General features: G+C 46.2%; 1 long non-coding RNA gene and 1 pseudogene across 1 annotated transcript; both read right to left on the bottom strand.

Moving 5' to 3' along the window:
• The window catches only part of LOC144122305 (uncharacterized), a 35,523-nt pseudogene extending 25,805 nt beyond the window's left edge, over nucleotides 1-9,718 (bottom strand).
• Nucleotides 9,719-16,433: 6,715 nt separating this feature from the next.
• LOC144101371 (uncharacterized) lies at nucleotides 16,434-17,520 on the bottom strand. The gene is made up of 3 exons (XR_013307995.1): nucleotides 17,351-17,520; nucleotides 16,784-17,001; nucleotides 16,434-16,510 (listed from the first exon to the last, which is right to left on the bottom strand). It is a non-coding gene; the product is annotated as an uncharacterized LOC144101371 (long non-coding RNA).
• Nucleotides 17,521-23,789: the final 6,269 nt, after the last annotated feature.

Consider the following 23,789-nt stretch of genomic DNA (forward strand, 5'->3'; position numbering starts at 1 on the left):
GACGCTGCCTTCCTTCATAGCCCACAACCCTCATAAGTTTTGGCGGTACTTATATGAAGACCAGTCAACTGGTTCCATCATTACAGATTTCAGTGATACCACAAGTAAACCTGATGCTATTGCAAATGAATTCAATAAGTTTTTCCAGTCAGTTTTCACCCGAACAGCCTCCCACGCTTCGCTACCCGCTTACACAATCAAGCAACCCATGACAGAACTAGCCATTAGTGAAGTCGGAATCCTTTCTCTTTTACAAAAACTTGACACCAAAAAATCTCCGGGTCCTGATTTCATCTCAAACACATTTTTAGCCCGATACGTTGAATGGGTGTCCAAATACCTGAATATAATTTATACAAGATCCTTAAAAACACTCGTAATCCCAGATGACTGGCGCTGTGCCAAAATAATTCCTATAAACAAATCGGGTTCTAAAACTGAACTGAATAACTATAGTCCAATATCACTAATAAGTACAAGCTGCAAAATGATGGAACACGTTATTTTTAAAGATATAGTTTCATATCTAGAAAACAATAATCTAATTTACGAAAAACAACATGGTTTCAGAACAGGGCTTTCAACAGTAACGCAGCTTGCTGAAATTACTCATGACATAGCTAACACAATTAATGAAGGCAACCAGATAGATGCAATATTCTTAGATTTCTCTAAAGCGTTTGATGTTGTTCCTCACGATTACCTTATAACAAAATTACTATCTTTTGGAATTGATTGTAACATTGTTTCTTGGATTTCTTGCTATTTATAGAACAGAAAATAATGTGTTAAAATAGGTGAATACGTCTCGCAGAACCTGGATGTGTATTCGTGTGTACCCCAGGGATCAGTTCTTGCGCCTCTTTTGTTTCTCATTTACATAAATGATATTAATTCCTGTGTTAGTTCATCGATCCAGCTTCGCCTTTTTGCAGACGACTGTGTCGTATACATAGCTGCAAAAAAATTAGAAGATCAAATTCTCCTTAACAATTTTTTAGAATCAATCCACACTTGGTGTAAGACCTGGGGAATGAAACTTAACGCGAAAAAGACCAAAAGCATCACATTCACTAATAAGAAGCAGCCTCTAAGTTTTACATACACACTTGGCGACACACAGGTCAAAAAATTTGATCAGGTGAAATATCTAGGACTCATCCTAACATCCAACCTGCGTTGGGAACCCTACATCAAAACAATTTGCTCTAAAGCTAAAGGTAAATTAAATTATTTAAGGAGAAAGCTGCGTAACACGCCGGCCCATATTAAACTCAGTGCCTATAAAGCTCTCATCAGACCTACCCTAGAATATGCGGATATAGTCTGGAGCCCCCATCAAAAAATTTTAATCAACAAATTAGAGCGCATCCAAAAACTAGCAGTAAGGTTTGTATACTCAAAGTATTCTCGCCAGACTACCGCTACCAGTCTAATAATTCAATCAAATTTGCAAAGCCTGTCACAGGGAAGAATCATTTCAAGATTAAAGTTTTTGTTCCAGCTTCTTCACGGCCACTTCAAAATAACAAATTCACAATACTTACACCCTCCTTTCGAACACTCGTCTAGAACTAACCATAGTAAAACAGTCCGTCAACCAGTCAGCCGTGTAACTATCCACAAGTACTCCCTGTTTCCAGATGCTATATCCTATTGGAATAAACTGCCTGAAGATGCGATGAAGTGTACGTCCGTGAAATTATTTGTTAATTATATTGAAAAAATTGACTTTTCTGTTTATTTTTCTTTATTATTTTTGTGTTTAGATCACAGAAGATCTGTATTTTTGTGTTTGATCACATTGATGCCTTGTTAACACTCCTGCATGGGCCCGAAAAGGGCCTGCAGTATGTTGAAATAATAATAAATAAATAATAACCGAGGTGGGGACGATTTCATTTGATTTAGCCATGGTTTAACGCCATAGAATGGTACATACGTGTGACCGGACGTGGGGGCCGAATTAACGGAGGTCCAATTAACGAGATTTTTTCTGTTCTTGCGAACTTGCAGTGTTTATATTTTAAACTTCTCATTCAATCAGCTTTTGTTTTCTGTGATGACAAGAAGAATAAATGGCAGTGACCCATCCACGTCTAACTGACGGTGCCAATTTTCAATTTTCTATCTCTCTGGCACATGGGATGGTGCATCTTTATATTGCCCATGGAGATCATACTTACGGCGTTCGAAATCCGTTTCAGTGGAAGCCTTAGCGTTTTACGGTGCAGTTCACGTGTCCGCCGATATGTGAGACAGATACTGCGCCATTTTCTTTCCCTATAATAATAATAATAATAATAATAATAATAATAATAATAATAATAATAATAATAATAATAATAATAATAATAATAATAATAATAATAATAATAATAATAATAATAATAAAAATAATAATAATAATAATAATAATAATAATAATAATAATAATAATAATAATTGGTTTTTTTGGGGAAAGGAAATGGCGCAGTATCTGTCTCATATATCGTTGGACACCTGAACCGCACCGTAAGGGAAGGGTAAAGGAGGGAGTGAAAGAAGAAAGGAAGAGAGAGGTGCCGTAGTGGAGGGCTCCGGAATAATTTCGACCACCTGGGGATCTTTAACGTGCACTGACATCGCACAGCACACGGGCGCCTATAAACCAATTTTCATTTTCATTTCTTTATACGACCACAAAAAAAATTGCGGCATGTGAAGCTGATGCGCCAGTGTTACTGAGCCCGCCGAGTAGATTTGCGGGCGCAAGTCAGCCCAATAAAGAGTTCATACGAGGGCTACACCTACCTGCCAGTTCATTTGTTGCCTGCGGCATTGTCACCACCACGTGACATTATAGCATTGACAGCAATAGCATTTGTTGATGACTGCCGGACATGTTAACCTCAATGTTAATTTCTCACTTTTCTGCATAACTGCGTTCTTGCTCCTATGCTTATTTAATGTATCGTTGCGACAGCAACTTAATTTGGTTATTTTACCATGTGGTGTCCTATGTCTGCACTAAAGTTCGCTTTTCACTTTTTCAGAACTGTCAGCAGTCTCGTAAGGATCATGACGTCTGTTTACAGCGCAAGAATCGCATCCAGGCTCTAACAGTGTACAGCAAATCAAGGACTTCCTGCAGCTGTTATCACGCTGTGAAACGCATGCAAATGGTGCAGGATTCAAAAGTTTGTCCACAGCAGTTGGCTTTAAGGTCACACTTTCTACCACCCTCGAACTATTGGACTTCCCGAGTACACAGGGCTTTAAGTATTTAATGACATCGCGCTTGAGCCAGGACCAATTGGAGAACTTTTTCGGTATCGTTAGGCAGTCCTGTGGATCTAACGATCACCCTAAACCAACCCAATTTTTTATTGTAGTGAATTGTCTTTCGTTTTACAATCTAGCGAGCGTAGTGAGATCAGGCAACGCCGACAGCAATGAGCCACTTAGGTCCTTGCTGGACGCATATGATGCCAACACTGCAGAGAAAGACATTGGCAAACTCATAGAGTCCGGCAATCTCTCATTGGCTGAAGGCGAACTACTCCAAATATCTCCAGATCACAGCGGTTATGTTACTGAAAACAGCGATGACCGGCTAATACACTACATGGCGGGTTATGTAGCGCGCAAGTTCACTGCACCTAGTGACTCTGTCGAATGCAAAAACTTGCTTCTACAGGCGCCAAATCAGGAAAGCCAAGACAGTGAGTGTATTGCAATTTGTGACAAAGGAGGGTTGCTCTACCCGTCCCGTGGGCTTTTTTTTTTGACGGTGAGAAGGCTGGAAAACCTTTACACAACTTTTTTTAGTCAGGAAAAGCTGTGCAGTAACAGCATAGTAGATGTTATGGTGCTGGGCAAATCTCAGATTTCATGTGGTGTAGGGTGCAGCCAGCACGCAGAAGCACTCACTGCCAGCACTGTCAAGTTTTATGTTTTGACAAGGCTGTATTTTTATGTTAAAGCAATCAATGAGTCGCGAGAAGCTCGCAGGAAAAAGAAGCTTCATGCTAAGATGGGTAAGTGTTCATAGTGACGCGGCTAAATGTACTGTGCAAAGAAGAAAACACGCCATTCCTTTGAGAAATTCAAGAATATGTTTCACACTGTGCATAGTTGGCGCGCTGCAATAAAGGAGTGCTTTATTTTATAAAAAGTTATTTTGCCTTGTCTTGCATTCATCAGCGTTTATACATCGGCGGCAATTGACCCTTCGTTTTGAAGAGAAAACAAATGCATGCATCAGAACAACAACTAAAACAGGGGCATGCATACCACACTTAAAGTTATCGCATTCTCATATAGTTCGCGGTACACACAACGCTCTCTAAGTGAAGCGTTTTTTTTTTTTATTCCAATTTCTTGTTGCCGTCCCTCTACTAAAACATTTCCGATAGCTCAAGCTGGAGTACGCTCGGCCACGTTTGCCGACAGCTTCGAGTTGGCCGCTGGATAACCCCGATGATCGATAGAATGTTTACCCCTCTCCCTTTACTCAGCCTTTCTTAAGGGCGGCGATAATACTGCTATGCACTAACGTTGAAGTATGGGAGCCGTACCTGCAAAAGAGCACGATCAGCGTTGCGAAGCATTAACGGGGCCGCTCGTCCGCACCACCGCGCTACCGGCTGCTGGCTACTACTACATCTAATTCTCTTGATTCGCCGAGAATATCTGTGTGCAGCTTCACCTATTTGTAGGACCTGTTTTAAAAGACAGAGCCTTGTTTATTTCTCAGACGATTCTATGCAGAGCGCGCAGCCACGGCGCGGCGCGCCGCATTTCATACAGCCCATGCTCTGGTGGCGCCATCTGGTATCGTCGACACAAGTCGCCTCACCGGCGGCCGCTCCCTGAACCCACTACCCATATTCTAGATCACTGTAGCAGGGGTGCATCACGTGACCACTACACCAGTGATCACATGAATAGAAACCTAGACAGCTATTGCTGAATCTCGCAATACATAGTCGCAACCATGCAGTGAGGTTTTTTATTTTATTTTTCAACTCTGTTTCATTGCAGGTGTTCATCACGGTGTCTGTTTATTCGTTCGCGTCGTGTAATCTGTAACTGCTGTCATACTCCTGTATGTCCTAGTGTCAGTCATTGAGCTGCGATGAGCCTCTTCCAAACAGCTACCCAATTCATGCAGTACAACACTTCCCTGCGATAAGTGACTGGGAGAGAGCAGATTTGCTTTAGCGTACAAATGCCTGTTAATGGTTACTGTACTGCGGTAACAGCTGGAAATAGCAAGTCACATGCCGGATGTATGGTGTGTACCTAGCTTATACAAGTTTGCACTCGATGATTAGCTTCTTTGTACAGTTACTGTAGAATTCGTGGACGCGGACTACACCACTGCAGTAGCCACACATCCACATTTTAAGTTGGCGTGGCTCCAGGACGAGAAACTTCACCAAAAACAAATGGCCGCTTTCCACTCCTGTTACCAGGGTCATTTCAGAGGTGATGAGTCTGAAGATCAAGCCACTGCACCGCCCACAACTGACGCTGATGACAGTTTGTTCAAAATAAAGAGGACACGACCACATGACGCAATGAACGATGACTTTCGCCAGCGGATGAAGAACGAAGTAGGTGATTGTACAACTTTTGAGTTGTAATCAAGGGTGAAAAAGTCATTTATGATGTAGAACCCTGAGTTGCCCTCATTTGCCTCTGCAGAGAGGCTGTTCAGCATGGCGAAGAACACCCTTTCTTCAAAGCAGGGCAAAATTTCCGATGGCCATTTTGAAGCTCAGTTATTCTAGCAATAAAGAAATATGAAATGCTTGACAGCTGTAACCAGAGTACTTCTTTAACACAGAGTAAGATAGACAGGTGCTCCAGTTCAGGCTTGCCGCAATGCAATCAGCAGGCACGATTTTGCTACACGAATGCCCAGTGCACGTCGGGCACTAAGCTTTCAGCTTTGCACAGTACTCTTTCCTTCCGCTATCCTTCGCTCACTGTTGCGGCTATGTACACATTTTCCCCATTTCGCTGTTCACCTTGCAAAAATAACCTCATCGATGCTCCACGTTTCGACAAACGAAATGCTGTTTTGATCAGTGGCTGTGCCGTTGCAAGTGGTGTGCTAGAGCGGCACTGTGAAGCAGATGACAACCACGACGCTTGCGTGTGCCTGCAGAATAAGAGGGAGAGAGTTTCCAGCACCAATGACCCTGGAACCGGTGGAGCTGCAGTGCAGTGGGAGTTTTCTACCCGCGCCAATGCCAAATCTAAGCACCGCCAATCAGATGGCCCACTGAGGTTTCACCAGTGTGGTAAAGATCATGTCCTGTTATCAGCCAAACAGGCGCTCCTTTTTATGTTATTCCGTGGTCAGAAACCAAAGGTAATTTAAAAGTAATTGCTCTAGTTTTATGAAGTAATTGTAACGTAATTAAATTACATTTATGAGATTTGTGAGGAAGTAATTGTCAATATAATCTGATCAAAAAATTCGTCATGTATGCCGCATTTGTTGAGCTACCATTACAGGGTATTATCCGCTAAGGTATGAGGACACTCGTGAAGGAAGAATTCTTTTTTTTGTAATAAACATTAATTAGTAATATTAATAAAATAGTAAATATAAGTCAATTTACTATTTCTAATTTATAGGCATACCATGTTGATGTCATCAGTGAGTATGTTTTGTTTTTATTTTTAAACATGATGTTTTACTTTGAAATGTGCTAAATTTGCCTCTAAGTTAACAGTGATAACACGGAAACGTACCATTGTGAGCCATATTGCTTCGGAATTTATGCGGGTCTATCTATTACCTGTGCAGTGAACTCGAATAAAGAGCCTGTGATGAGTTTTCAGGCAGTTATCACAAGAAAATTAAACGCATACACAAAAACTGGCTTTTCACAAGCATGATCGTTCAGATAACAGGCTACAACATAAAAAATATTAGCGGATTTCGGTAATCCTTGTTCATTGGTCCCTTGATACATAATTAATGAGCGTACAAAGTTTGAAATTTTCACTGAGTGCAGCTCTATCCATATTGGAAAAACACAACAAAGAACTAAACTTCATTTTAGAAAAACAAGATTTAAACAGATGCGTTATAGACACAAGCATGTTGCAGGTAACAATGTAGCCTGTAAATTTTGAACACCACAAGACCGAATCATATTTTTTTTCGTAAAAGGTAGAGGTGTGTTTTTGGCTACAAAAAGTTTAAAAATTCATACCATTTTTTAAGGCAGAGAGAAATAAGTTCTCTCTCTCTCTTCAAAAAATGATAGTTTGCATTTTTATATTTTTGGTAACCTCAAACGCCCTTATAACTTTTGCCAAAAAAGTGCAATATAGCATTTTTTTAGAATTTCAGGAGTGTCCTCATACCTCAGGGAGAGTAATGGTTATGAATTTGACTTCGAATTTGGTGCATATAGTTGCATTTTGAGTAAACACAGGGAAGAATCTCGGAAGGTAACTTGGAAGCATGTTTTTGCTTGTTGGCTTCATTAGTAAGTCATAACATGAATAAGTTTGCTTCTTTGCGAGGAGTTTGTACTTCTGGCCTATGCAACTCTTATTTTTGCTGGGCTTCTTGGGTATTTGAAGGTAATTTGGCTTGGGATTAGTTTTATAAAATGTCTTGCAATCAAGTATAGCCACTTTAATGCAACTTAGACCAAAGGCGAAATATTTCGTAATGCTTTATGCTTTTGGGACTCTAAAATCCACTAGGAAAGCCCTTTAATGCCAGATATTTGAACTGCCTGTATATGTTGGCAAGTTAAAGCTGCCTGTGCCCTTGGCAAGTGGAGGTGGTGCTGAGCAGATGTAATTTGCACCACAAAAACATTTGAATTCAGTAGTGGGCACCAAAAGGTAACGGCAACTTGGGAGTCAGATGAGATGCTTAAAAGGCTCTGACTTTGTAATTGCTATTAAATAACTTTAAAGGAAGGCCACAGAATTACTCTCCACAACTACACAAGATATGTCCAAACAGGATGTCGTAAAGGAAGGTGGAGCTATCTGAAGAAATCATTTTTTTGCATTGTCACTTTGTTAACAGAGTACTGAACAGGTGGGTGTCTAAATGCAGTCAAAGTGTACCACGCGGCGTGCCAAGGATAAATGAGTAAAATGCAACAAATGCAAGCGACGTAAAAGATGCAAAAAGGAAGACGACGGACGTACGCGCGAGCCGCATGGCCATCGCCTGGTGGACGCTCCTGGCTGGAGTAGTTGACCTCGGACTGCTGTTGGCCCTGCTCCCGTTAAGAAGCTTCTCCGAATTAAACCCATCTTACATTTAGCGCAGGTGCCGGGTAATATCGTCTCGCCCTGGAACTCCGCAACCGAACGCTACCCCCTACCGCGATGCCTTCGGATGCAAACCACTAAACCGTACAAGTGAGCCCGACCGCCGTCGTCTGTGCTGGTTCTCTCCGCCAGCAAGACCCCGCTATCTTCAGCGGCACGGATGACCATGATGTTGAGGATTGGCTCACATCGTATGAGCGAGTGAACGCATACAACAAGTGGGACGTGGATACCAAACTGAACAATGTGATTCGCTATCTGACGGGTGTGGCGAATATGTATCGAAACCACGAGGCGGACGTTACAACATGATCCGTTTTCAAAGCAAACTCCTCAGAGGTATTCGGCCTTCCGGCTGTCAGAAAACTCCGTGCCGAACAGCGCTTGCGTGCGCGGTCGCCGCAGGTAGGAGAGACCTTCACGAGTTACATCGAGGATGTTGTCGATCTGTGCAAGAGGGTGAACGCGCAGATGTCCGAAGCCGACAAGATCAGGCATACTCTCAAGGGCAATGATGACGATGCCTTTCATATGTTGTTTGCGCGAGACCTTCGCATCGTCGCGGAAGTCGTAACCCTGTGTCAGAGCTTCGACGTGTAGCGGCGCTGAAGATGAAGCTGGGAAAGCGACCTGAAACGCGCAACACAGAACGCTTTGGGCAACTGGCCTGGCCAGCGACGTCAACAGCCCGCTCCGCCGGCTCACCAGCTGCGGCTACCGGGACTTCAATAAATGTGGTCTTCCCACCTCATCTGGTGACACTGGACGACAGCTTCGACGCACGCAACGCCGCTCCCACCGGCTCGGCGCTCCTGCCCGTTCTGTCCCTCCACTTGGCCTTGCCGCTGCACGCCCACTGTTCGCACCAGGCCTTCGGCAGTTTCTTTTCTCCTCGCCACCATGCATGCGCCTATCATCGCATCCGGTGAGCTTCCCCCGCCGTATCAACGCTCCTTCCTTCCTCGGGTGCCCGGCCTGCCCGCGTTTTATGCCAGGGACCCCGTTTTGTGGCTGGCGCTGCTGGACTCGCACTTTCATGTCAACAACGTGTCCAGCCAGCTGCTGCGCTATCAGCACGCCAGCCGCGAACTCCCACCCGGTCCCCTGGCACAGCTGCGGTTGCAGCCTCCTGGCCCCGACATATACGCCGATTTCAAGAAGGGCCTGACGGGGTATTTTGGCTTGGAGCTCCCGCCGCCTCTTTGCGCTCATCTTCCCGACTCATAGGCTGCGGCTCCACTCGACCCACCACCTCTGGCCACATTCCCTACCCGAGCTGTTTCGGCTTTCCCTCCGCTCGCTCCTGCGTCGGCGCCCCTTCCCACACCGGTCTCTCCGCTATCGCCGCCACCGCATGTACCCCCACCCACGGTTCGGCAAGTGCCACGTGAGCGCGCGTCGGCCTCTTGCCCATCTTCACACCCAGCTGCCTCGTACTACATCCCGGTCTCTCCCAAGTTTGCTGCAACGGCCCCTACGGACGGCCATACACCTGCGAGCTCCCGTCCCTGGGCGCCTCCTGCCCAGCCCTGCTTCCCAGCTGCGGCACCTGCCCTTGGGCCATCACCGGCAGCACCCTCGCTCGACCCGGGCCCAGACTCCCTTCTAGTCCCAAGTTCCCTGCTCCTTGAAGCCCAACCACAGTGAGCCCAACTGTCCTTCCCGTCGCGAGGCGCGCATGCAAGTCAAACCGGAGCCTTGTCGCGCAAAATGCGCCACCCGAACCGCCTGCCACGGCTCCTTTCCCACTTGGTGCCTTCCCACGTGACTGTGCCTCTGCGACAGACGAGACGGCCACCGAAAGTGGTGGAATGCTTACGACGCATTACAGCGGGCTCCATCCACCACCTGCTATGGACTCGGCAATACCTCATCCTTCCGATTCCGATAGCTACGCCCCGGACTTGCGTCCTCTGCCCCAAGCCACATGTCCCAATGCCACAGTGAGTTCGTTTTTGCAGACAGCCGGTGCACCCCGTCGACCATTTCGACCGCTTCCTACACGGCAGGCCAGGCCCCACGAAGCAGATCTCCAGCCAAGTGTCGTGCGCCATCGTTTTACCGTCGGCAGTGGGCGAGGCATCCCCTTCTCTTCTATTGCTGCGGTTTCCGCAAGCCATACGTTCGTCTGCACTCACGGGGCCAGCGCACATCACATACCGTCCGTAAATACCGCCCGCCCGATCAGCTACTTCTGCGGTTTGCCAGGTCATGTGGCGCGGCTCTGCCGTCGACGCATGAACGTCTCACGAACACCTCCTGAAGTTCCCGGTTACTGGTCCCAGCGTCAGTACCCACCTCCTGCTGAGCCGCCCCTAAGCCGTTCTCTGTCTCCTGAGCGCACTGCTTTATCTGGACGCCGTTCGCCTTCTCCACGTCGGCGCTCCATCTCTTCGATGGGACGGCGTCCCTCGACCACTCAAGAGGAAAACTAGGCGCCGCAGTTCCTGAGGCGAGAACTGGGCCGTCGTCGAAATTTCAAAGTCCTCGTTTGTCTGCCACTAATTTAATTGAAGTATTTGTAGAGGGCGTATCTGTGTTGGCGCTTGTCGACACCGATGCTGCGGTTTCTGTCATGGATGCAGCGCTTAGCCGCGCTCTTTGAGGAAAGTGAAGACGCCCCTTTCTAGCCTGTCGTTACGAACTGCAAGTGCACACCTCATCCAGCCGTTAGCAGCGTGTGTTGCTCGAGTAGTCATAGAAGACATTTTATATTTGGTTGAGTTCATCTTTCTACCCTCATGTTCGCATTCGATCATCTAGGGCTGGCACTTGCTATCGCTCCACGACGCGGTCATCGACTGTACTCGGGCTCAAGTAGCCCTCTCTACATTGCCGAATCCCGTGCCAGAGACTGAAATTTGTGGCGCTCCTGTTTCTGCCAAAGCTTTTGTCGCCGACAGTACCGATTTTCCTGCGTGCTCTTCCGTGATTGTGCCCTCTGTCCTGTGCTTGTGTTCGCGATGTCAGTGTCATCGTCACGCCGTCTCCTACTTTTCTACGCCGCCATTGTCTGCCGCTGCCTTATGCCCTGCTCACTTTCTCCGCCGGCCTAACCGCACTGTGGGTCTTCAACCCGTTTTCAAGCCCATTCGCTTTGCGCCGCGGGGAATGCGTCGGCACCGTGCAGCTCTTTGATTCTGTTTTCAAACACCCCGACGCTGCCGCAGAATCAGCGCCGGTCGGCATGGACGCTCTCAGCTCACCTACTCCTGCGTACGCCCCGTTGTTGACCCACCTACTCCTTCGCTCTATAGACGCCACTCTTCCTCCAACTCAGCGCACCCAGCTTCTTGCGCTTCTTGAGGAGTTTCGCTCCTCCTTCGTTTGCCACTAACGCGTTTTGGGGCGCACGTCGACTGTCGAGCATCGCATTGAAACCAGCGCCGATGCCCCTCTGCGACAGTGCCCATATCGTGTTTCCGCCAGTGAACGACGAGTTATTGAAGAACAGGTAGACACCATGCTTCGGAGCGGCGTTATTAAGCCTTCCACCAGCCCCTGGGCCTCCCCGGTTGCCCTAGTCAAGAAGAAGGATGGCTCCGTTGGATTTTGCGTCGATTGCCACCGCATTAATATTATCAAACGCAAAGACGTCTACCCTCTGTCTCGTATTTATGATGCTCTAGACTGTCTACAAGGCGCGGAGCTCTTTTATTCTCTTGATTGGCCCTCTAGTTATTGGCAAGTGCCAATGGCAGCTGCAGATCGTGCCAAAACCGCGTTTGTGACCCCAGACGGCCTCTGCGAGTTTACCGTCATGTCTTTCGGCCTCTGTAACGCTCCTGCTACTTTCGAGCGAATGATGGATACCGTTTTGCGTGGCCTCAAGTGGAAGACGTGCCTGTGCAACCTGAACGATATCGTTACCTTTTCACCCGGCTTTCAAACGCATCTATGTCGCCTGAAGCACGCCTTGACATGCCACACAAACGCAGGCCTGCTGTTGAACTTAAAAAATGCAACTTTGCTGCCCGTGAACTGCCAATTTTAGGTCACGTTGTGTCGAAAGACGGTGCACGCCCTGACCACGCGAAACTTCGTGCCGTGACTGAATTTCCCAAACTTTCCACCAGTAAGGAACTTGGCAGCTTCCTAGGGCTCTGCTCTTATTTTAGGCATTTCATTCGCAACTTTGCCTCAATTGCTGCCCCTTTGACTCAGCTACTCGGCATTGATTTATACGGGCCCCTCCCGCACACTGCTTCTGTCAAACGATGGATCATTATTGCCGTCGATCACCTCACGAGGTATGCTGAAACCGCCGCGCTCTCTGCTGCCACGGCACAGGATGTGGCGTCCTTTCTTCTGCGTCGGTTCATACTTCGCCACGGTGCCCCTCGAGAACTCCTAAGCGACAGAGGCCGTGTCTTCCTATCTGATGTCATCAAAGCACTGCTCCGTGAGTGCAACGTCATCCATCGGACTTCCACCGCTTACCACCCTCAGAACAACGGCCTCACTGAACGCTTTAACTGCACTCTGGGGGACATGCTGGCTATGTACGTCGGTTCGAACCACACGAACTGAGACCTTATTCTCCCGTATATTACGTTCGCGTACATTACTGCTACTCAGTCTACAGCAGCATTTTCTCTTTTTTTCCTCCTTTATGGCCGACACCCCTCCGTTCCCATTGATACTTTTCTGCCCTATCACCCTGACGCATCTGAGTGCACTACCATTTCCGAAGCACAAAGGCACAGTTAAGGCTGCCGCCAGACCGCCCGGTCACTCACGACAGCTACCCAGTCCCTTCAAAAAATCTGCCGAGATGAAGATCAACCTTCCCAGCATTTCTCGCCCGGCTCTCTTGTCTGGCTGTGGATACCTCCCCATACTCCGGGTAACTACCGGAAACTGCTCGCTAAATATCAAGTGCCCTATCGCATCTTGTACCAAACATCTCCAGTCAGCTATATTGTTGAGCCCCTCACGTCGTCAACCGATCTCAGACGCCGCGGCCGTAAGGCTGTAAATATCTAGCGCCTCAAGAGATACTACGACCCCGCTGTCTTATCCGCGCCTTAAGTCGCCAGGATGGATCTTTTTCTGTTCGGGGGCCATTCTAAGGAAGACGACCGGCATACGCGCGAAACGCATGGCCATCGCCTGGTGCACGCTCCTGGCTGGACTAGCTGACCTAAGACTGCTGTTGGCCCTGCTCTAGTTTAGAAGCTTATCCGAATAAACCACCATCTTACACATGACAAAATCAAGAGCGAGCCATAAAAGCCAGCCAAAGTAAAGCGAAATTATTTGGCAAAAACTATCAAGCAACTGCGTGTGGCAAAAGGGAAAAGCATAATCCTAAGAGCGTGGGAATGTTGTACCATTTGCGCCAACCTGCGCTAACCTGCGCGATTTCATTAAACCTGCTGCGCGCTGGTACAAATCCATGATATTTGATGAAATTGCGCCAATGCTGCACCAAAATGCCATTTCAGAAACCAAGAACTGTGGCACATCCGAGGTGGCACAGGTAACCGCTGAAATACGCAGGCATCAGTCTGGTTTCTTCTCTCAGTTTATGACGAGACAGATGAACTACAGAGTCCAAATCCGCCCCGTTTCACTTGTTAGTCTTTTACCGCCTACTGTGAGTATACGGCATCCATGCATTTTGCACATCTGCCTCGACGACGCTGCCAACATTGTCCGAAACGAACACGAAAAGTGCATATTAAAAAAAAAAACGCTTTTGAAGAACCTTATGTAGTGCTTGCCCGACACCATCCCCTCTCCCACAGGGTAAATGTTTGCCCACGAGTAAGGTTTCGCACGTGTTACGGCTGATACCTCTATTACACTGGACCTCATTCATGCTCGCTGTAACCCCGGACCAGCACTAATTTTTCCTCAACTGCAAGGTTTCTGTGAAATCTGTTTGGCTTTCCTTTGTAGCTTTATGGCTGTGCTTGGGTGGATGCAGTGAGTAATTACTTTGGTCTGTTACCACAGGTAAAATACTTAATTGAAACTTTCGGAGTAGAAAGTCAGTTCGCTTAAATAGGAGTTCATATTGTATTACTTACAATGACGGGGCGGACATACCGCGACCACACTGTACGCTCATGATCTCGAGCTTGTGCCATGTGAGCTTGTGAATTATAAATTCACCATGGTGGCTCAGTGGTTAGCGTTAGCGTACAGCAGCAGCGGCAGCAGCAGGGCAGCGGCAACAGCACCACCACCGGCAGTAAGCCCTAGACCATCTGGCAGCTGTGGCTGCAATGACACGCCGTGCTGGCGTGGCGAGTTGTCGTAGCCACTCTTGCTACAGGCAGTGCCATTGCCCTCTGTTAGTGCGTGAGCCCCTGTGTGATATGATGCCCTTGGCCACTGGTAGCCACATTCCAGCATTTGTAAATTACTTTTTCTTACGTGTGCTTGAAAGCCTCCAGTGGCAAGATATGAAGTGCACACACCAACTGCTGCTCCACCGGCAGTGGTCACCAGTACGCCTTTCAGTGCATCAGCAAGCTTGCCGCACAGCTACTGCACTTTCTCCTTCTCAAGTCGAAATACACGCCGAAACAGGTCGTCCAACAAGTGAAATGCATCCTTGTACACCGTCTTTCGCCGTTGGGTACGTCGACCTGCCCACTTAGGCAAACAGTTGCTTGCGGTAACTATGTGTTTGATGAATGTGCACGAGGGAAAAGTGTGGTGTGGAGACTGCTAGGCACCAGTAAAGCGTTTGTTTTTGCACCACGTTTATTCATTGGTCACAATAAATTTTTTCGCCACAGCTCTTCATACTAGTTTCCCAACTGTAACACACAGCAGGGAAACAAAAGCATACAACATCAACAGTGATTTGCATATGCCATTTCGAGTGCTGCGCAGAGATTGCACAAGAACAGTTGTATCTTACACTGTGGCCAAACGGGCGAGTTGGCTGTACATTTTTAAGGCGAACAGTGCGAAAGACATAGCCGGAAAGCACAGGAAACACAGGATGAGCACTCGTCCTATGTTTTCTTTGCTTTCCGTCTAAGTCTTACGCGCTGTTTGTCCCTTAAAAAAAAAGCTTCATCTTGACTGCCAGCTTGAATGCTAGTAATCACAGGTTTGGCATGTTGTGCATACTTGTAGGCCCGATGTAGCCCTGGTTTGCACTTTGCTGAAACACATTACATAACTGGTGGAATGCACAGCAAGTGCTACACAAGACATTGGTCTTCGTAGATTTTACTGGACTAAAAAAACCATGTTACGTGTAAAAGACACACGAGTAACACAGACGATGATGCCAACATGGCTGCGTTTGAAGTTGTAAAGGGACCCACAAACGAGAGCCATTAACATTGTTGCATCATACCTTTAAAGGCGGAGCTCAAGCGTCCGCCAATTTTTTTTTTGCCTGCATTCAACACTAGTTCAGAAGTGACTTTGGACGAATGCTGGCAAGCCTCATTTTTCCTCGGGTCTACTGAGGATAGAACATGTTACAACGCACACAATGGACACTGTACGGAAAAGCAGGAAAAGTAATGCGAAAAAAAACGACTCAGGAACATGCAAACAACCTTAACAGACACAAAATCGAAGTGTTCAAAATGTATCCAGAATCCCCATATTATGATGCCCTTCATAACTACAGTCACTTCGGAACAACTTTGCCCCACATATTGCACTTGCCCACATATTGCAATGAAAGAAAACAAGCACTAGAAATTGCACCTTGTGCACCTGCCACAGCTGCAGGTAAACATTTTAAAGGAATGGAAAATAAAAGAGTATAGGAGGCTTTCACACCTGGCAGAGCTTAAATTACATAACTGGAAGAAAATAAAGAGTGTGAAGCATCCTAGTCTGCAGAGCTTACAAGAAATAAAAAAATGATGCTATGGCGCATGGCAGAGATGATCTTGAATAAATACAGAAACCTGACAGAGAAGCAAACAATGTAAATAAATATAAACACATAAAACGGAAATTTTAACAAGCAAACTAAAAATAGTTCAATGAGTCTGCACCTGGCAGAGAAGTAAATAATGTTCTTGAATAAATATAAACATATGAAGCTGTTCTTTCATAAATATAAAAACACGCAAATAATTCAAATAAATATGAACAATTCAATGTGGTGCAGGTGGCTCAAGCTGCTTTTGTAAGATTAGCGTCGGTAGTTCACGTTCCGGATGAGTAGCTCTTGCTGACCATTTGACGCCTGCACAGCATCTGTCACCTCCCATATGGCCTGCATGTAAAAATACTTCCAATTACAAATTATTACTGACAACCAATTTTGAGATCTCGCTTAAGCTTTATGTAAAATTTCAGGTGCTGAGATATTTTGGACAAAGTATGGTTGTAGAAGACTCGTGTCAGTTTCATAAACTCAGCTGTCCCAACGACCTCCCACAAGAGGCGTCAAAATAGAAGTAGAGGTGCTCAAAAGAGAGCACTGATATTTATGCTTCAGGTGACGGCTTCGACTCTTCAAAGTGCAGTGTGCGCAGCGAGTACACACCTCCAGCATACTCTGATGAAAAGCAGCGTCCTGGCGGTTCCGGGCGTCAGTGAGGGAATCCAAACGATGCGATTCATACAGCATCTGGCGCAGCACCTTATTGGCCCCATCGTCTCGCCGTCGCTTCCCAAGAAGGCTAGGCGTGGCACGCGTTGAGGGCTGCAGTGGGGGCTCTGGTGTGTGCTGCTGTGAGGGCTGCGGTGAGGGCACCGGTGTAGCTGTCGGGAAAGAAAATGTGCTCATCACGTGGTGGAATACGCAAAACATTTGGTACAATGTGTTAGAGGACTTGACATAAATATACAGGACAGCAATCTTGGGCAGCATTGTAGTAGCATATTTCATGTGCAGATTTGCTAGACTGCTAGGAGATGTCACAGCCTCACTGCAAGAGAAATAAACATTCTGCACTGCGTGGCAAAGCCAGAGAGAGTTTTGTGTGTACTGTAGAATCACTGCAGTATTTTGGCTACTGCTGCAAATGCTGCCAGAGAGTATAGTGCTATTACTTTCAAGCAGCTGCCAGAAAGGGTAGTATGGAGCTTGAATAATGACAAGCCAACTCACGGTCTGTGGGGCTCCGTGTGTCTTGTCGACAACTTGCTGAGGCTCCCCGTTCATCTCCTCTGCTGTAACAGGGTAAAAGGTGCGGCTGATTGGTACTGGCAATTCATGAAACTAAAAGAGCACTAGCAAAAGAGATGCAATCAATAATGCTCAACCACTTGTCTATGCATTCCTGCACCTCCTCCGAGACTAAAATACACCACAGATGGAATAAACAGTGCTAGCAAGGCGCAAGGCACAGACATCAAGTTTTTAAACGCCCGACCCCTTGTTGTTGAGAATTGACGCAAGCTGGATCCACAGCTCGCGCTTTTCAACAGCTGTGTATGAGTTTGTTAGGTCGGCAGAAGCCCGAGCCAAGAGCGGATGGCTCTCCATAAACTCTATTATGATAAGCTCTTGCTCGCTTGGCATTCTTCGTGTTGGCACCATTTCGAGACTATAATTCCCGCTTAGAGAATTGCAGCAGCGAACACAGCGGGGAAAACAAACAGGGAATAGTTTCTGCTCCGCTTTTCGAAAGCAGGGAATAACAGGGAAAAACCTTTGCTCTGAGTTCGGGCTAATATGTTTTTACAGGAACATATGCATGTGCTGCGCTGCAGCAACTTATAGCACAGCCAAGAACGACCGAAAACGAGCAAGGTTGTTAGCGTGCGCCCAACCGCCTTGCTTGGTTCTTCCTCCTTCCCAACTGAATCATTTGTGCCAGACGTTTATGAATCCAAAAAAGTTGATTTTATCCAACAAGCCGTGCTTCGTGGACGTCTTGTATTTGCTAAAGCAAAAGAAACAGAACCCGAATCTTATGCTTGGCATGTGGCATCTTTAAACCAATAACACAGCCCATAGGCTTAACTGAAGTTGTCTTCGTCGATTTTCGGGCCCGACGTTTCGTGCAGGTTCCTTTCTGGAGGCCCGTGACCTTCACTGGCTTCGATAATTGTTATCCGCTCACTTTGGACAACCAAATAGAACCTTGATTTCAGACGACGCGTAAAAAAGCAGGAACTAGCCGTGGGATCAGCTGTTTTTTAGAAGGCCGCCATGTTCAGTGTTTACATCTGCCAGCGCGCCCTCATGACAACAAAACTTACCCACGAAAGCAGTTAATTGCAAAAGTGAATGTCCTTCTTGTTTTACTCTATGGCAGTGAGAGTGAAATACACTTTTATGAAAGAATAAAACAACGTTTATTTTATTCACAGCGTGTTCTCATAAAAAAGTTAGCATACGGCCCCTTGCCGTGCAAATTTGGCGTCTTGTGCAAATAAACTCTTCCGGGGCGGCACCCTACTAACCATTGGTTGATTCCGCGTTCCGTCACGCGTTGACGTCTCGCCTTGTCGTCATGCTGTCGTCATTTTGACGTAACGCTCTACAACTTTAGAGCGAGTTCCGTAATTCGGGCCCAGTCGTACCACGGACAGGACACGGACAGCTCTAGGTCTTTTATAGGAGAGTGTGCATAAGCGACCAAAAGCTCTGGATATCAAGCGACCGCGGCCTCACACTGTCACCAATGTCAGACGGTCGGTGAGTGGCGTTCAAGCTGTACCAATCCGATAGCCAAACGAGGAGGGCCATGAATTATTTAGTTTGGTTAATGGGTTCAAATAAGTTGCGAATCTTGAGCGGGTGATTTAAAGAATATAAATCAGTGCTGGATGTAGATGCCTCTGAATAAAATATGGTTTGTTTTGGTTTTATGGGCGTTAACATCACAAAGCGACTAAAGCTATGAGGGACGCCGTATTAGAGGGCTACGGATAATTTCACCCATCTGTTGTTCTTTAGCGTGCACTCACATTGCACAGTACACGCGCCTCCAGCATTTCGCCTCAATCGAAATGCAACCGCAGTTGCCGGGGTCGATTTCACGTGCTCCGGGTCAGCGGCCGAGCACTACCGCCGCGGAGCCTCAGCGGCGCCTTATAGGAAAGAGGATGTTGTACTCAGCATACTATATGGGTGCGCTCAGGTAAGGACAGCATGCGAGGACCCATGACAATTTTTTTTTCCATGAAATGCTTATGTGTGATGTGCAAATGCGTCGACACAACAGAATGTACCGTCTGTTACAAAAGCTTATAGTCCGCATGGTTCGAATGAATGGCATGGTGGGCTGTCAACATTTGCAGCGGACGGTAAAACGTTATGCAAGAACCTCTGTAGTTTTCTAGGGAAAAATGTATATAACATGATGTGGAAAACATCGTTTCGCAATTTCGCAAAATTACAAGCTTGAAGCTATATTGAACGAAGCAACATTTTCTAGAGCTCAAATATTCTTAAGTACATATATGAAAATATTTCCGTTTTAATAAATACGAAAAAAACCTTTCGCAGCTGCTATTTCACTGCGATAAAGACAAACATTGAACATTGCTCAAAAGTTATGCGTTACAGAAAAGGCACATTTCACGGCAAGCATTCTACAAGATCAAGTGAGAACATGACGAAGAAGCTTGTCCTCAGTATTTTTCTGTGTGTTCTTCTACTAAAAGATATTTAAAGAAGTTGCCTTCACGCAACTGAGGCCATGCAATAACATGCAACGAACCTTTGATCATCAGTGTTATTTTAAGAACCAATAAAATTTGAAACAGCGGGGACTTTACAGTTATATGAGCAGGAGCACACTTATATTCCTGTGGACTGTGGTCTGACCTCAAAGTCCAATAGATAATGACAAAAGCAGCAAAAGCTCCTTTTTTCACACATTAGCAGCCGCCTAAAAATACGATCCTTGCTTCTTTGCTCAATCAGTTTCTGCCGTTAAGGGGCAAAATCGGTGGTGCTGTGCATGTTAATATTTTTGTCACAGTTTAAAAGGATGAAATCAAGACAGTGTTGTGTCTTCTCTTTTAGAAAGGATCTTTGCTCTCGGTGCTCAGATGCTTTGTGAGAAGTTTGTCACAGCACCGCCGCTACTTATACTATGTGATGTGCTGTACCACTCGCCGGTTGATGGCTCGGCGCACGTGTCGGTCAACCCATGCAGCATTCCAGTTTTTTTTGCTCTTCACAAAGTTCTCATTCTCAAACAATTATCAACGTGTACGTGCGTAAGTGAAATAAAAATTTGACGAATCTTACTGGTACTCTTAAATGAGAATCTATTGCAGAGACTAACAACTAACTTAGAGCTGAGAACAGTCCAGCAACCAATGGAAAAGCAAATATTACGAAGCAATTGAGGGAGAGGAAAATATGTGTACAGAGAAGAAATACAAGTTGAGGGTAATTCAGCTTAACTTAAGATGATGAATGATGTATAACCTCATGGCATATCATGCAATCTCATGTCGTGTAATGGCATCACATGTGAAGGCAAATGTACAGGACAGGTAGAAAACTCGCTAGAAAATTGTGTAGAGTGGTAAGGTTGAGAAATTCATGGGGATAGTTCGGCTGGGGCTTAGAGAAGACAAGGGTATTTAAAGATTCATTAAAGAGGGCTGTGTACTAAGCCAATTTCACTTAGACTATGGTGTCTAGTCAGAATAGGTGAGCCAAATGGCAATGGAGCAAACGTGTTTTTTTCGACCATGGCACGGCGCGTGCGCCACCATTGAAAAAACGGCCCGCGCCCGCTTCCTGCTGCCTTTGTCGTGTCTATATGAAACCGATTTACCTTAGTTATTTTCGAGTACGCCTGAATTTATTGCGAGTAAACTGCCAGGATGACAAAAGAGAGAGACAGAGAGATACGCATATGTATTACAGTGGCCGCGATGCTGAGTTTGTAGTGGTTGTCTCGTTCAATTCGCCCGCTGCAGTACCTTATTTTCCCTCGAAACGCCATTACGGCAATCGTTTCTAGTTTTCTTCACTATATGCCTGCACTATCATGTAACCGTATGACATGTATTTTAACAGAATAAATGCATATCGCATTTAATCGTTGAACAGGGATCTTGCGAATCGGGAGTGATGAGTTGATAGAATATGAGCTTATACTTCAAAACAAGGTGCCATATTTGAAGCGAATCTATAAATGAGCAAAGTGGAGTAAATCACGGAGACAGGAGTGTTGTCTGGCATTCAAAGTGACATAAGAGAATGTGTCCATGCAGTAAAGCATGTTTTTGAACGATATGCTTTTTTCCTTACGGTTCTTTTATTTATTTGGTGGGGGGGGGGGGGGGGGGTGTAGGTAGTAGAGGGGCCTTGACCATGAATGAAATGGTTTGCGATAGATTGAAGCTTGATGGAGTGGTTTTTGAGTTGGCCTTATGTGCTGCTCAATACAGCTCTCATTAAGGCGAATGCTTGAGCAACGAAAAAGAGCTCGGTGAATTCAGCCAGGCTCGACCATGCCTCCTCGAAGTAAACGAGCAAGTGATGGTTTCTTTTTCCAACGAATCGCAATGCTGTCCAAAGCATCAGGCGGGAATACGAGGTCTCTCATGTACACGCAGGCTTGCTGTGATTACGGTCACAGAGGAATGGGAGCTTCAGCCGGCACCGAAAACAAAACAAAGAACTTGTCTTGTGTACGTGTCTTCTGTACTGTTGGCGTTTATTTCTCGGCTGTAGTTTTCTTGCCCTATAATTCAACACAGAACGTTTGCTCCACGTAGCCTGCTATGTAGAAAATGACTTGGGCATGCGGAAGACATAAGGCAAATGTGTAGTCCTGGTAGATGAAGTGCTCCTCGAAGTGGCATTCACTGACAACGCGGAGTGCGGTAGTTCCTCAGCCCAATGGAGAGCAAAGTCGCATTTTCTAGACGATTCGCAATACTGCAGCGCCAAAGGAATGAAAATTTAGATATCTTTTCCACCGATTTCAAGCCCGATTTAAATTGTCTTCATTGTTACTTTAAATACCAAGGCCTGATGCGAATTGTGCTGCTCGAGAACCGACCGAAACACACGAAAATAACATAACGCCTGGCTAGTACTTTTAATTTTCATTGCCAAACACTCCATATCTGCTTTAGGCTTTGTGTCTAGTAATACAACGAAGCGCGCTTATGACCGGCTGCCGATATATCGAAAGCTTGCTTATTACGAACAAATGTGGTGGTGCCGTCCAAATATGCGTTAGGACTACATTGGCAAAACCCATCAGATATAGCGAACTGTGCCCACTCCACTCGGTTATAGCTTACGAGGAGGCGCCGTGAACTCGTCCCCCATGGGAGAAAAACTCGCGCCTCCTACAAGCGCAGATTCCGGAGAACGTCTCTCAGCCCCATGACGTGGTGGCCAGGCAAGATTGTGCCTAGACAAAAAAGCAATAAAAATCAAAATTGTAGATACCGACCAGTCAGGCACGTGCCGAAGGTTTATAAAGTAGATCCCTGTTTGCGTGTATGCCGACTGAAAAAGCGTCTCCTGGAGAAAGATTAGCGTGGTGGACACGAGTCAGGCGAAACGTCGAAAAGGAAGCTCCTGCGCTCGATCAACTAGCGGCAGAGACCTCAGCAGTTAAATGGCTTGCTGGTCCTGCCATTCACGTGGCTTGTGTTGCCTCCGGGTCGGATCCCCAACTTTTGGGGTGTTACCGAGTGCAAGAAGTGCGCAGAGCAGGCAGTGCGGCCCATATGTTCGGAGCGCACGCGTGATTCGCTACATTTGTCGCTGCGTGAGCCTATGAACGACCGCTTCTGCTGTGAAAAAACAATGTGATCATTAGCATAAAATTTGTGGCAACGCACCGTTGATGAACCCAGATGGCCGGATTCGTCAAACCACGTCAATGCCATGTTGCCGTCCGCAACAACATTGTCATCCCAGGTGGCCGGATGCCACCTGGGATGACAATGTTGTTGCGGACGGCAACATGGCATTGACGTGGTTTGACGAAGACAGTGTTCCTGCTACCAGCTGCGGAGAGAATTTCAACCGTAATTATTTTTATCGCATCCCTAAAGCACCTGGTTTGCGGCCTGGGTGTCAGAGAGAAGACATGACTGCGTTGAGAATTTTGGAATGCGCTATGATAGGATGTGATTTGGAGGAATCGACGAACATAACGCATTCTCTAAGAAATGATCGCCACTTTTGTCGGGGAACCGTATATCTTTAGATGCAATATGAGAAGTGTTCTTACTACGAGCGCAGCGCTCGCACTAGGCCAGCTGCGAAGAGACAACGCGACAACGGACGACTTTGTTCGGAGCTGATACTCACCGGATTAGTGCTCACGCACTTAGTGTTTAATCTTCATAGATAATATAAACAGTGCTTCAGGTACGTATCGCATAGGACACCTCCCCTGCAGTGTAAGCTGAATAACATGCTTCAGTTACCAAAGATTTATATAGATTAGGAACAAAATTTATTACAAATGCCAACTCCGGTTGGAATGTTTCGGAGTGTAAGATTAAATACTAACATATCAACTCATTAAAGTAGCTCCGAGCCATTCGAAGCGTCCATCGTAGTACAATGCAGCATGACTGAAGGCGACGATTCTCCGACGTAA

Source organism: Amblyomma americanum, chromosome 1 (genome assembly GCF_052857255.1).
Source record: "Amblyomma americanum isolate KBUSLIRL-KWMA chromosome 1, ASM5285725v1, whole genome shotgun sequence".
Classification (NCBI taxonomy): domain Eukaryota; kingdom Metazoa; phylum Arthropoda; class Arachnida; order Ixodida; family Ixodidae; genus Amblyomma; species Amblyomma americanum.